This window comes from Aedes albopictus, chromosome 2 (assembly GCF_035046485.1).
Source record: "Aedes albopictus strain Foshan chromosome 2, AalbF5, whole genome shotgun sequence".
Classification (NCBI taxonomy): Eukaryota; Metazoa; Arthropoda; class Insecta; order Diptera; family Culicidae; genus Aedes; species Aedes albopictus.
The window spans coordinates 67,917,332-67,932,629 of record NC_085137.1 but is presented as its reverse complement, the minus strand read 5'-3'; positions in this window follow the sequence as shown (position 1 = coordinate 67,932,629).

Below are 15,298 nucleotides of genomic sequence, written 5' to 3'. Positions count from 1 at the left end.
AAATAAGGCAACCAATACCCCACATAAGTTTTTTTGCCCTCAGCATCTGATTGTCTTCATCATCTTCATGCCCCAACCAGAAACCCAAAAAAAATATAAAATATAAATTTTCAAACAGCAACATCTGAGCATGATAATCTAAGTGCTACGCAGCAATCCATGAAAATTTGGGTCTATTTTTCTTTTCTTTTGAATGGTTCTGTTTCTTAAAATGTTTTACAGTTTTTTTCTTCGAACTGAGTGTTTTCTCTGTTTACAGCGATGGAAGCTTTAGTAAAGACATATATAAAGTAATAAACGCTTGCATTATTGATTGCCATAAAGCCTTTAACATGATAATGCAATGAAGCATTAAACAACGGCCTTATAGAACTATACTGAACTGTCAAAATCCCATAATGCTTCAATGCTTTCATAATGTAGATTAAACGCCTCATTACTTGACAGATGTAGAATAAAAGTTATCTTGCATTAGCTAAACTAGAATACGATTGAATTAATGTTATGATATAATGCTTGTGGTTACTTGGGTGGTGTGCCGTTTACATCCATCGACCAATCAGCGATGAGGATCTCATCGACGATGAGATGTCAAAACTTCTTTTTCTTTTCGCTTGGTGCATCAATCAATTGAATGTTGAAATCTTGGTTGAAATGCTATTTGCTTAAATACCACAGACAAACAGACGTATCACTTGGAACAAAATGCGATAAAAACATCCTCACGCAAACATTATCGCCCAATGCAAATTACGATGTGGTACGCAAATCTACTTTGTAGATGGCGGCAGAGATGGCATTTCACCGTAGCGATTCACTGGGGCGTGAGTTTATCGACCACACTGGGGATAGGAACAGTTTTCACCACACCAAACAGCCAGTTTTTCTTGTTTTGGGTGGTGGGTGTTGGATGCTACATCCGGCAGCAGAACTCCAACGCAGGGACTTTCACGTAAAGAAAAGAGTGATACTTAAACAACTAGTGAATATATTTACTTGAACTTAGAGGACAAAAAACGAACAACATCTATCCTGTTCACAACTCGGTTCACAACACAACTGATCTCGCGTCAAAACAAAAACATGATTGAGGGGTGGTGCAGTCGAGAGTGCAGTGCATACATTACGATCCAAAACTCTGAGGGGTGAGACACTATCCTACCTTCAACAGTGGGTAGACCAAGCGCTAGTGTGTGCTCTTGCTCGTTCGCCTTGGATCGAGTGTGGCTCACTCTTGGGCTCACTCTTTCGCGCGCATCGCTCTCGCGCGCTCTCCCGTGTTTTCACCCAGCAGTCACCGAATCATCACCATGGTGTCACCGGGGCGAGAACTCTCCGGTGTTTCACCACAGCGTGCACTCTGGCGCAAAAACCTCACTGGAGCGCGCGCCCGGATGATTTTTTACACTTTCACCGGAGAGAATTTTAAAGCGCTTTCACCGCACTGTTGTGGGGCCTAGTGCTCAGGGAGCAATAAGAGATTTATTTCTACCCACCAAGCTTGCGCGCATCCGAATCGCAGTGGTGGATCCACATATAAGAGACGGGCTCCTGTTGAGATGCACAGCGTGAGTTGTGTATTTTCTATTTCTCTTTTCTACACTGAGGATATGGACATCTCTGGATGGCGGTAGTGAGCAAACGTCAAACAGGAGCAAAAACGATGCGAGCGCCATAGTGAGCGATTTGCGAACTACAGAATATTTTGTTGAGAGTGTACTGTTGCATTGCTCCACATCAGCGCGCCCCTCGGTGCGCCATGCATAGAGAATTCATCTCCACCCGACTGCAGACCCCAACGAGCCGACGCCGACGTCGCCGACATCGACAGCGAGTCTGTGTACCGTTATTTTTCAGCATTAACCAAGTACGACATCGTCGCGTTCAAACGTGTTTTTCATTCGCTAAATAAAGTTTTCTACCGAAAGTATTTCTCGCGTGTTTTGTTATTTCGCGCTTCCTATCCCGATTCCCGCACGCTGTTCTCTGCTGCCGTTTGTCCACCTGCGCCATCAGGTTATGGTCCCGGCTGTGGAACGGAATAGGATAGCCAGCTAGCGCTGGTGAAAGGCAAGTCAACCGCCAGGGGTGTATTCGAGGCGCTTCGGAATTTCCATCAGAAAACTTCCCGCTCGGTCCGTGTGAGTTTGCTGAAGAAGCTTTGCTCGACCAATCTCCCGGAGAATGGTGATCTCGAGCAGCATTTGATGACGATTGACGAAACCCTCGATCGTCTCACCGCTGCCGGAACGGACCTGGATAAAGACACGCAAATTTGCATGCTGCTCCGCAGTTTGCCCCCGTCGTTCGACAGCATCGTTTCAGCGCTCGATTCCCGATCGGACGACGACATCTCTCTGGACGTTGTGAAGGCGAAGCTGATGGATGAGTACCATCGTCGGCTCGAGCGAGGGGATGTCAAGGTCAAGCCGGAGAAAGCGATGCGGTCAACGGAAACCAAGCCAAACAGTGGTAAGGAGATGCGTGTATGCCACCACTGTAAGAAGCCCGGCCATCTCCGCCGGAATTGTCGGAAGCTGCTTGCCTCCAAGGCGGGAGGTGAAGGTAACTCCAGGAATTTGCCGAAAAACGAAGGGGCCAAAGCCGCCCACAGCGACAGCCGCAGCGTAGCGTTCACTGTCGGAGAGAAGTGTTCGTCGTGGGTCATCGACAGCGGGGCGAGTGCCCACATGACCGGCGATAAGTCGTTTTTCGAGGAGCTGCGGGAATTTCCCGGCGGCTGGATCACAGTAGCGGACGGCAAGAAGGTACAAATCCAAGGTGAAGGAAGCGGAGTGCTGATGGGCGTCGATGCCGACAACAAGACGGTGCGGATCACCATGGGGGACGTCAAGTACGTGCCAGGGCTGTCCACCAGCCTGATATCCGTCGGCAAGCTTGTAGCCTCTAGCTGCTCAGACGGGAAATATATGTGGGAATATTTGCTGATTCCAGGGTCGTTCACTCTGAATATTAACAATTCGTTCACTGCAAGGCTGATCACTTACCTGGTAAGAGCATCGGTTTGTAATCAATGAGTGGAATAGGTAGCCAACCGGTTTGTATGTAACCAAGGTGGATCAAAACAATAAAGAGGTCGAAGTCCTAAACTGACTACCCAAAGCCGAGGCTTGGATACCCCTTTAGGTACGGAATCGAACCAAAAGTAGCGGAAATGTATTCAACCTGAGGGAGTGCGCCTTTTAAAATGACGTAACTATCAGTGCTTAACTTAACATAATCGTTTTATTCGTCCATTGGACAATAGAGAGAGAGAGAGATATAGAGGTGGTATACTTGCGTATTACATTGGCGGTTGTTGGTGGCGGGATGGTTGGCGGCGACGGTCTACGTTGGCTAGCTTTGTGGATGGCATCTTCGAAGGGGAGCCAGGCGGGCACCGGAGAGGTTGCTACTAACGACGGGCGAGCACTTCCGCCCCGAGATGGCTGTCCAAAGATCGTTGTTGAATGGCAGGTACTCAACCGGATAGGCTAGGGCCCACCAGTAGGCGTACGGGTTGTTGGGAAAGCTTGGCACCTCCAACGGGCAAACCGGGGTGAAATGGCTTGGTAGAACGCTTCTTCACGGCACGACGGCTTGGTCGGGCTTCAGCGCGGCTGGTGGCGGAAGTCCTTCGATCGGCACACACGATGACGGAGGCGGCGATGAAGATTTAGCTTGAATCAGGCCAGGCGGCCCACACAAAAGCTGGAGAGGAGGACCGACTCTCTGGACAGGCTACGGCCCACCAGCGAGGTTACGGTTGATCGTGGGTTACCGTCACCAGGGTCCAGGTATGTCGGTGATACTCTTGGGAAGCTGGGAAGGAGCTGTTCCGTCAGTACTCCCACTGGACCGATGACACTCTGGGGTCCCACTGGAGTGGCTAAGGCCTACCAGCGGTGGGGAGGATTCGCGTTCCTGGTTTTGGGGACGATCTCGGCGATCGACTCTGACGGGCGTCTGCTGAGTGACCACGCGGCCGATTGCGCGGTCTACAAGATGGCGGAGGCAGCAATGGCGATCCCGGTGCGTACTAGGGCTCTAGCTCTAAACGAGGGTCGTGCCGCAGGTTTCTGTCCAGTGTTTCGATCCTGGGAAGTAAACGAGACTCTTCGGGAATCACCCGAGGCCACCACAGAATAAAGAAAAGGTCCGGAAACACTCACGGACCTATTACGCAATTAGTATACCTTAATCTCTCTCTCTTGTTTTAAAACCACCATTTTGTAACACGATTTCACAATATAACAATGAGCCTTATTATTAATTACCTTTTCTTCTAATAACACAAATTAACACGTTTTCTTTAGGATCAGTCGCTTACGGACAATCTTCAAATGCTTATCTAAAAAAAGGACACATTCAGGTTAAATACACGATGCTACACTCTAATACACATTTTAAATTACGGAAACTCAGAACGGCGCGCACTACTAAACTAGAGGGTAGCCTTTTTAGGAATGAGACCCGACCAATGCTATGTTCATAGTTTTATTGGCTTTCAAGGGCAAAACAAAACATACTGTTACCCATCTTTGTTTCGGTAGCGCAACTACCGAACTGATGATGTTTACCTTTTTTTACATACCTATCAACATAATCTGTTGGGCGAATTATTTTATTTTTCCTACTTACAACCCACATCCGACAATTTTTTTAAGTGGGAATGGTAGAACTTTCAATTCCCTCGGTCGCACGTACATTAGTTTTGCATTTTGTTCCACCATTTCCGTGAAAAATGAGATCCGGCTTGTGCAAGTGAGGAGTTGAGGTTAGAATTGTAGGATATTCTAGGTTAGATTTGCTATCCATTTCGCCTGAACGATTTTCAGACCCAGAAATATCGTACTTCTAATTAGTTTTCACTGCCGTAAAAAATACTGTTATGCTCAGAATAAACAGTTATACCTTCGGATCACACTCATTTTCTCGTAAATCTCAATCTGACTGTAAAAATAATGAATTTCTTTCCTATGTTTTGAAACCCCGAACGAATTTGACATTGCTTTCGGGAAGCATCATCACGACGACGACAACACTCCCAAGCGGTCGAATCGTCGTTTTGGGGGCGAATTCGCTTCGGTTTTTCACATCTTCGTGAAAAGCCGAAGGTGTCATTTCAAAAATGTTGGCAGCCCTTCCACGCAGGGTCACATTACGATTAGGTCAACTCCATAATGCTACGTTCACACTACGCTCTATATCAAGTAATATAGAGCGATTCTTGATATAGAGGCTATATCAAGTTCTATATTACTTGATATCCCAAGTAACCACAAGCATTATATCATAACATTAATTCAATCGTATTCTAGTTTAGCTAATGCAAGATAACTTTTATTCTACATCTGTCAAGTAATGAGGCGTTTAATCTACATTATGAAAGCATTGAAGCATTATGGGATTTTGACAGTTCAGTATAGTTCTATAAGGCCGTTGTTTAATGCTTCATTGCATTATCATGTTAAAGGCTTTATGGCAATCAATAATGCAAGCGTTTATTACTTTATATATGTCTTTACTAAAGCTTCCATCGCTGTAAACAGAGAAAACACTCAGTTCGAAGAAAAAAACTGTAAAACATTTTAAGAAACAGAACCATTCAAAAGAAAAGAAAAATAGACCCAAATTTTCATGGATTGCTGCGTAGCACTTAGATTATCATGCTCAGATGTTGCTGTTTGAAAATTTATATTTTATATTTTTTTTGGGTTTCTGGTTGGGGCATGAAGATGATGAAGACAATCAGATGCTGAGGGCAAAAAAACTTATGTGGGGTATTGGTTGCCTTATTTAACATAGTGCTTAGATTTCATAAAAGAAAGGATTGCAGCGCTGCGCTCCTTGTATTGTTTTTTTTTTTTATTTATTGTGTTTTTTGAGCACGTATGGAAACAAAAAGAACAGAATCAATATAGACGAATTTATATCTTCGTTTGTGGAATCAATCGATTCTGTATTCGCTTGTTTTCGACTAGGATGAGTTTGGGAGAGTAAGATAATTGGTAGCATGCCGACCCCAGCACAACTTTTAGAGCTGCCGAAAACACAACTCAATAAAGGCACGATCTGAGTAAACTTTACTTTATGTTGCACATTTTTCCAGGTGCAAAATACATCGTCATCGTAGCACACAGCGTTAGCGCGTCCGCCTTCCATCGTGGTCCAGTTTCAGCAGTCTTGGTTCAATTCTCGAAATAGAATAAAAAAAATCAGAGTGAGAGTATCGAAACAGATAAAAATAGATAGAAAAATGACAAAAATACTTTTTTTCCTTTTGTTGACATGATGTCTTAAGTATACATTCTATACGATTTTATTGCATTAGCTATATGGTATAAGCATTTTATATGCTTTAGCAATCACCACAGTAAAGCTTGCTTTAAATCAACAATAGTAGCGCCACTTTCGACTTTAAACCTACTTTAATGGTTCCTAAATGACAAAACAACTTTATATCGCTTGTCATATAATACACTATAAAGCGAAATTAATGCTCTATATCCAGCGTCATGGTTACTTGGGATACCATACAAATCAGTTGTCATCCTATATTAAGAACGGAACGTGATATAGCGTATATCAAGTTCGTTTCGTAATATAAACCCGAAAAGTTGTGGTTGGCAACCCGGCCAACATAGCGCTGGGCGATATTTTATGTTGCGAAACGTCAAGTCGCACGCAACCAAAACAAAATCTTTAGAAAAAAAGCAAAAAAAACTCGGACTCGGTGGATTCCACCGGTAAATAGTGAAAACCGTGAAAACAAAAATGTTTCTTGTGGAGTTCCTTCCGCAGTTTCCTTTGAGAAACTTCATTAATTCCAGCGAGAATTCCGGGGTGGCAACGCACTGGAGGCATCGAAAAAAAAACGGATAACTTTGAAGCTGGAAACAACCGCTGCAGCAGATCTGCTGGAGTTCTTTGAAGATTTCCCCAGCCAGCAATCAGAAACTCTTCTAGCAGCTCCATGGGATCCACAGGCGTTTTTCCGGATGCGTAATATCAACAGTCGCAGCAGTTTCTTTGCATATAGTGCAGTTTCGCTGAGAAGTTCCAGCACCGAACCGGGTTGGATTGGAAGGATTGGAAATAATCGCAGCAGCTGGATTTTCCCGGGAATCATTCCAGCAGTTATCCACATGATTCCCTCCAGGAGCTACGGGAATTCCTCCAGCATGTATATGAGAGAATCTCCAGGATATTTTAGGAAATTTCTCCGACAATTCTCTACAAGATCAACAAGGATTTTATTTCAGGATTTCCTCGACAATCCCTACAGGATTTTTAAACATCTGCACAACATTAGCAGACTGAATTAAGTTCATAGGCACTTTTATGTGAAATCTTTCAGGATTTAACTGGAAATTTAATATTTCCCATGAAATTTTTGCAAGTGTTCCCCGGGAAAATTTCCTTATAGTTGCCCGGTAGTTCATCTAAGAGTTCCCCGGGAATTCTTCCAGTTCTTCAGAGACCACTCCTGCTATTCCACGGGAATTCTTTCAGACTTTCCTCGCAAATTTTCCGGAGAAGTTCCTCAGGAAACCCTCCAGGGATAGTCCAGAAATTTTACGGGAATCTCTCGGGAGTTTAGAGGAAGTTCCTCGGGAGTTCCACAAGAATCCCTCCAGCATTGTGAGACTCCCTCCAGGATTTTGATTTAAATTTATCGAAAATTTCTCCATAATTTCACCGGAAATTCTCACCAGCAATTTACTGGAAATTCCCCCAGGAATTCCTCTGAAATTCAAGCCGCATTTTCATGGATTTTCCTCCGGGATTTCGCTTCGAATTCTCCGAGGAGTTCCACAGAAATTCTTCAAAGATTTACCTGGAAATTCTTCCAGGAATACACAAGATTAGCTCGACCATTCCTTTAGAAATTCCCTCCGTGAGGTCGCCGCAAATTTACTTTGAGCATTCTTCGGAAAACCCACCTGAGGTTCCTCAGGAATACTTCCAGGACTTACCGGGGCATTCCTCCACCAGTTCTTCAGGAACACCTCCAGCAGTGCCAACAAAATACTTCCAGGAGTGACATAAAAATTCCAAGAATTACTTCAGATTTTGTGGTAGAATCCATTCAGGATTTTCCTTTTAAATTATCTGTGATTTCTCTGAAAGTTATTCCATCATTAATCCAAAGATTGCCTTCTGGATTTTTTGGGAGTTCCTCAGGAATTTCTCAGGGAGTTCTTCGTGAGTTCCTCCAGAAGTTCTTTGGGAATTCCTCCAGCAGTACATCGGAAATTTATCCAGCAATACCTCGAGAATTCCTCCTGCAGTTCCTCGGGATATCGTTCTTCGGAAATCTCTTCAGCAGTTCCTAGGAAATTTCTCCACCTCAACCACGAGAATCCCTCCAGAAGTTCCTCGGGAATTCCTCCAGCAATTCTTCCAGGCGTTCCAGCCCCCCAGGAGATCCCCGCAAATTCCTGCAAGAGTTCCTCCAAGATATCCCCGGGAATCCCTTCAGGAGCTCCTTCAGGAATTATCGTGAATTCCTCGAGGAGTTGTTCAAGAATTCCCCCATGTGTTGCCCGGAAATTCCACCAAGAGTTCCTCGGGGATTCCGCCAAGAGTTCCTCGGGAGTTTCTGCGGAAGTTGGTCAGGAGTTCTTTAAAAGTTCCTCCGGGAGTTCCTTGACAATTCCTCCAGGAGTTCCTCGAGAATTCCTCCAGGAATTCCTTGACCATTTTTTCAGGATTTCCCATCCAAGAGTTCCCCGTAAATTCGTCCAGAAATTTTTGGAAAATCCTCTAGGAGTTCCTCAAGAATTCTTCAAGAAGTTTCACAGAAATTCCGCCAAGGGCCCCTCGAGAGTTCCTCGGGAATTCCGCCGAGAGTTCCTCGAGAATCCCTCCGGGAGTTCCTCAGGAATTCCTCGTGGAGTTCCTCGGGAATTCCCCAACAAACATTTTTGCTGCACAAGAGTGGAACAAACCATTTTTAAGCACACTTTAGCTTAAGAAAATGTGATTAAGCTAGTTCTGTTTCTTGGGTCCTACGAGAGTTTCTTGAGAATTCTTCCAGATGTTCCTCGGGATTTTTTTTGCGATTTTCCTTATGAATCCATCTAGGATGTCCTCGGGAATTTCTACAAGAGTTTTTAGGAAATACCTCTAGAACTTACTCTGGAATTTCTCCAGAAGTTCCCTGGAAATTCTACCAAAAGTTCCTCACGAATTCCACCATGATTTCCTACGGGTTCCAGCAGGTGTTCCTCGGCAATTCCTGCAGGAGTTCCTCAAGAATTGCTCCAGCAGTTCTTCGGGAATTTCTCCAGATATTACCGAAGAACCCGGTAATATCTCCAGATGTTCCTTCTCTAGAAGTTCCCCGTAAGTTTCTCCAAGAATTCGTCAGGAACTCCTTCGGGAGTTCTTCGGAAGTTCCTCCAGGAAATCCTCGGGAATTCCTCCAGAAGTTCTTCGAAAATTCCTAGGGAATACCTCAATGACTTCCTCGGAAGTTCTCAGGAATTCCTCTAGCAGTTCCTCGGGAATTCCTCTACGAGTTTTTTGAGGCTTCCTTTTTCGGAAATTTATTCAGAAATTCTTCAGGAAATTCTCCAGAAGTTTTACCAGAAATTCCTCCGAAACTTTATCGGGAATGCTAGAGGAACTCCCGGGGAACTCGTTCAGGAATTACCGAGAACTTTTGGATGTACTCCTGAGGAATGCCTGGACAAATTCCCAAGGACTCTCTGGAGGAATTCCCGAGAAAATGCTGGAGGAACTCCCAAGAATCACTTGAAGGAATTCCCAAGGTACTGCTGGAGGAACTCCTGGAGGAATTCTCGAGGAACTCCTTGATGGATTCCTGATGAACTGCAGGAGGAATCCCCCGAAGGAACTTCTGGAGTAAGTCCCCAAGGAATTCCTGGAGAAATTCTCGAGGAACTTCTGGATGAAATTCCTGAGGAACTCCCAGGGCAACTCCTGGAGGATTTCCTCGCGAAATCCTACAAGAGTTGCCCTGGAAATGCTCCAGGAGTTCCCCTGGAAATGCTCCAGGAGTTCCCCGGGAAATGCTCTAGGAGTTGCTCTGGGAGTTCCTCAGGAATTTCGTCCAGAAGTTCCTCGAGAATTCTTCCAGAAGTTCCTCGGGAATTCTTCCAGAAGTTCCTCGGGAATTCTTCCAGAAGTTCCTCGGGAATTCTTCCAGAAGTTCCTCGGGAATTCCTCCAGAAGTTCCTCGGGAATTCTTCCAGAAGTTCCTCGGGAATTCTTCCAGAAGTTCCTCGGGAATTCTTCCAGAAGTTCCTCGGGAATTCTTCCAGAAGTTCTTTGGGAATTCTTCCAGAAGTTCCTCGGGAATTCTTCCAAAAGTTCCTCAGGAATTCTTCCAGAAGTTCCTCGGAAATTCTTCCAGAAGTTCCTCGGAAATTCTTCCAGAAGTTCCTCGGAAATTCTTCCAGAAGTTCCTCGGGAATTCTTCCAGAAGTTCCTCGGGAATTCTTCCAGAAGTTCCTCGGGAATTCTTCCAGAAGTTCCTCGGGAATTATTCCAGAAGTTCCTCGGGAATTCTCCCAGAAGTTCCTCGGGAATTCTCCAGGAAGTTCCTCGGAAATTCTTCCAGAAGTTCCTCGGGAATTCTTCCAGAAGTTCCTTCTGGATGAACTTCTGGAAGAATTTCAGTGGAACTTCTGGAAGAATTTCAGATGAACTTCTGGAAGAATTCCTGCGGAACTTCTAGAACAATACCCGAGGAACTTCTGGAAGAATGCCCAAGGAACTCCTGGAGGATTTCCAGAGGAACTCCTGGAGGATTTTCCGAGGAACTCCTGGAGGAGTTCCCGAGGAACTCCTGGAGGAGTTCCCGAGGAACTCCTGGAGGATTTCCCGAGGAATTCCAGGAGGATTTCCCGAGGAATTTCTGGAGGATTTCCCGAGGAATTCTTGGAGGATTTCCCGAGGAACTCCTGGAGGATTTCCCGAGGAACTCCTGGAGGATTTCCCGAGGAACTCCTGGAGGATTTCCCGAGGAACTCCTGGAGGATTTCCCGAGAAAATCCTTCCAGGAGTTCCCCGGAAATCCTTCCAGGAGTTCCCAGGAAATCCTTCCAGGAGTTCCCCGGAAATCCTTCCAAAAGTTCCCCGGAAATCCTTCCAGGAGTTCCCCGGAAATCCTTCCAGGAGTTCCCCGGAAATCCTTCCAGGAGTTCCCCGGAAATCCTTCCAGGAGTTCCCCGGAAATCCTTCCAGGAGTTCCCCGGAAATCCTTCCAGGAGTTCCCCGGAAATCCTTCCAGGAGTTCCCCGGAAATCCTTCCAGGAGTTCCCCGGAAATCCTTCCAGGAGTTCCCCGGAAATCCTTCCAGGAGTTCCCCGGAAATCCTTCCAGGAGTTCCCCGGAAATCCTTCCAGGAGTTCCCCGGAAATCCTTCCAGGAGTTCCCCGGAAATCCTTCCAGGAGTTCCCCGGAAATCCTTCCAGGAGTTCCCCGGAAATCCTTCCAGGAGTTCCCCGGAAATCCTTCCAGGAGTTCCCCGGAAATCCTTCCAGGAGTTCCCCGGAAATCCTTCCAGGAGTTCCCCGGAAATCCTTCCAGGAGTTCCCCGGAAATCCTTCCAGGAGTTCCCCGGAAATCCTTCCAGGAGTTCCCCGGAAATCCTTCCAGGAGTTCCCCGGAAATCCTTCCAGGAGTTCCCCGGAAATCCTTCCAGGAGTTCCCCGGAAATCCTTCCAGGAGTTCCCCGGAAATCCTTCCAGGAGTTCCCCGGAAATCCTTCCAGGAGTTCCCCGGAAATCCTTCCAGGAGTTCCCCGGAAATCCTTCCAGGAGTTCCCCGGAAATCCTTCCAGGAGTTCCCCGGAAATCCTTCCAGGAGTTCCCCGGAAATCCTTCCAGGAGTTCCCCGGAAATCCTTCCAGGAGTTCCCCGGAAATCCTTCCAGGAGTTCCCCGGAAATCCTTCCAGGAGTTCCCCGGAAATCCTTCCAGGAGTTCCCCGGAAATCCTTCCAGGAGTTCCCCGGAAATCCTTCCAGGAGTTCCCCGGAAATCCTTCCAGGAGTTCCCCGGAAATCCTTCCAGGAGTTCCCCGGAAATCCTTCCAGGAGTTCCCCGGAAATCCTTCCAGGAGTTCCCCGGAAATCCTTCCAGGAGTTCCCCGGAAATCCTTCCAGGAGTTCCCCGGAAATCCTTCCAGGAGTTCCCCGGAAATCCTTCCAGGAGTTCCCCGGAAATCCTTCCAGGAGTTCCCCGGAAATCCTTCCAGGAGTTCCCCGGAAATCCTTCCAGGAGTTCCCCGGAAATCCTTCCAGGAGTTCCCCGGAAATCCTTCCAGGAGTTCCCCGGAAATCCTTCCAGGAGTTCCCCGGAAATCCTTCCAGGAGTTCCCCGGAAATCCTTCCAGGAGTTCCCCGGAAATCCTTCCAGGAGTTCCCCGGAAATCCTTCCAGGAGTTCCCCGGAAATCCTTCCAGGAGTTCCCCGGAAATCCTTCCAGGAGTTCCCCGGAAATCCTTCCAGGAGTTCCCCGGAAATCCTTCCAGGAGTTCCCCGGAAATCCTTCCAGGAGTTCCCCGGAAATCCTTCCAGGAGTTCCCCGGAAATCCTTCCAGGAGTTCCCCGGAAATCCTTCCAGGAGTTCCCCGGAAATCCTTCCAGGAGTTCCCCGGAAATCCTTCCAGGAGTTCCCCGGAAATCCTTCCAGGAGTTCCCCGGAAATCCTTCCAGGAGTTCCCCGGAAATCCTTCCAGGAGTTCCCCGGAAATCCTTCCAGGAGTTCCCCGGAAATCCTTCCAGGAGTTCCCCGGAAATCCTTCCAGGAGTTCCCCGGAAATCCTTCCAGGAGTTCCCCGGAAATCCTTCCAGGAGTTCCCCGGAAATCCTTCCAGGAGTTCCCCGGAAATCCTTCCAGGAGTTCCCCGGAAATCCTTCCAGGAGTTCCCCGGAAATCCTTCCAGGAGTTCCCCGGGAAATCCTTCCAGGAGTTCCCCGGGAAATCCTCCAGGAGTTCCTCGGGAAATCCTCCAGGAGTTCCTCGGGAAATCCTCCAGGAGTTCCTCGGGAAATCCTCCAGGAGTTCCTCGGGAAATCCTCCAGGAGTTCCTCGGGAAATCCTCCAGGAGTTCCTCGGGAAATCCTCCAGGAGTTCCTCGGGAAATCCTCCAGGAGTTCCTCGGGAAATCCTCCAGGAGTTCCTCGGGAAATCCTCCAGGAGTTCCTCGGGAAATCCTCCAGGAGTTCCTCGGGAAATCCTCCAGGAGTTCCTCGGGAAATCCTCCAGGAGTTCCTCGGGAAATCCTCCAGGAGTTCCTCGGGAAATCCTCCAGGAGTTCCTCGGGAAATCCTCCAGGAGTTCCTCGGGAAATCCTCCAGGAGTTCCTCGGGAAATCCTCCAGGAGTTCCTCGGGAAATCCTCCAGGAGTTCCTCGGAAATCCTTCCAGGAGTTCCTCGGAAATCCTTCCAGGAGTTCCCCGGAAATCCTTCCAGGAGTTCCCCGGAAATCCTTCCAGGAGTTCCCCGGAAATCCTTCCAGGAGTTCCCCGGAAATCCTTCCAGGAGTTCCCCGGAAATCCTTCCAGGAGTTCCCCGGAAATCCTTCCAGGAGTTCCCCGGAAATCCTTCCAGGAGTTCCCCGGAAATCCTTCCAGGAGTTCCCCGGAAATCCTTCCAGGAGTTCCCCGGAAATCCTTCCAGGAGTTCCCCGGAAATCCTTCCAGGAGTTCCCCGGAAATCCTTCCAGGAGTTCCCCGGAAATCCTTCCAGGAGTTCCCCGGAAATCCTTCCAGGAGTTCCCCGGAAATCCTTCCAGGAGTTCCCCGGAAATCCTTCCAGGAGTTCCCCGGAAATCCTTCCAGGAGTTCCCCGGAAATCCTTCCAGGAGTTCCCCGGAAATCCTTCCAGGAGTTCCCCGGAAATCCTTCCAGGAGTTCCCCGGAAATCCTTCCAGGAGTTCCCCGGAAATCCTTCCAGGAGTTCCCCGGAAATCCTTCCAGGAGTTCCCCGGAAATCCTTCCAGGAGTTCCCCGGAAATCCTTCCAGGAGTTCCCCGGAAATCCTTCCAGGAGTTCCCCGGAAATCCTTCCAGGAGTTCCCCGGAAATCCTTCCAGGAGTTCCCCGGAAATCCTTCCAGGAGTTCCCCGGAAATCCTCCAGGAGTTCCTCGGGAAATCCTCCAGGAGTTCCTCGGGAAATCCTCCAGGAGTTCCTCGGGAAATCCTCCAGGAGTTCCTCGGGAAATCCTCCAGGAGTTCCTCGGGAAATCCTCCAGGAGTTCCTCGGGAAATCCTCCAGGAGTTCCTCGGGAAATCCTCCAGGAGTTCCTCGGGAAATCCTCCAGGAGTTCCTCGAGAAATCCTCCAGGAGTTCCTCGGGAAATCCTCCAGGAGTTCCTCGGGAAATCCTCCAGGAGTTCCTCGGGAAATCCTCCAGGAGTTCCTCGGGAAATCCTCCAGGAGTTCCTCGGGAAATCCTCCAGGAGTTCCTCGGGAAATCCTCCAGGAGTTCCTCGGGAAATCCTCCAGGAGTTCCTCGGGAAATCCTCCAGGAGTTCCTCGGGAAATCCTCCAGGAGTTCCTCGGGAAATCCTCCAGGAGTTCCTCGGGAAATCCTCCAGGAGTTCCTCGGGAAATCCTCCAGGAGTTCCTCGGGAAATCCTCCAGGAGTTCCTCGGGAAATCCTCCAGGAGTTCCTCGGGAAATCCTCCAGGAGTTCCTCGGGAAATCCTCCAGGAGTTCCTCGGGAAATCCTCCAGGAGTTCCTCGGGAAATCCTCCAGGAGTTCCTCGGGAAATCCTCCAGGAGTTCCTCGGGAAATCCTCCAGGAGTTCCTCGGGAAATCCTCCAGGAGTTCCTCGGGAAATCCTCCAGGAGTTCCTCGGGAAATCCTCCAGGAGTTCCTCGGGAAATCCTCCAGGAGTTCCTCGGGAAATCCTCCAGGAGTTCCTCGGGAAATCCTCCAGGAGTTCCTCGGGAAATCCTCCAGGAGTTCCTCGGGAAATCCTCCAGGAGTTCCTCGGGAAATCCTCCAGGAGTTCCTCGGGAAATCCTCCAGGAGTTCCTCGGGAAATCCTCCAGGAGTTCCTCGGGAAATCCTCCAGGAGTTCCTCGGGAAATCCTCCAGGAGTTCCTCGGGAAATCCTCCAGGAGTTCCTCGGGAAATCCTCCAGGAGTTCCTCGGGAAATCCTCCAGGAGTTCCTCGGGAAATCCTCCAGGAGTTCCTCGGGAAATCCTCCAGGAGTTCCTCGGGAAATCCTCCAGGAGTTCCTCGGGAAATCCTCCAGGAGTTCCTCGGGAAATCCTCCAGGAGTTCCTCGGGAAATCCTCCAGGAGTTCCTCG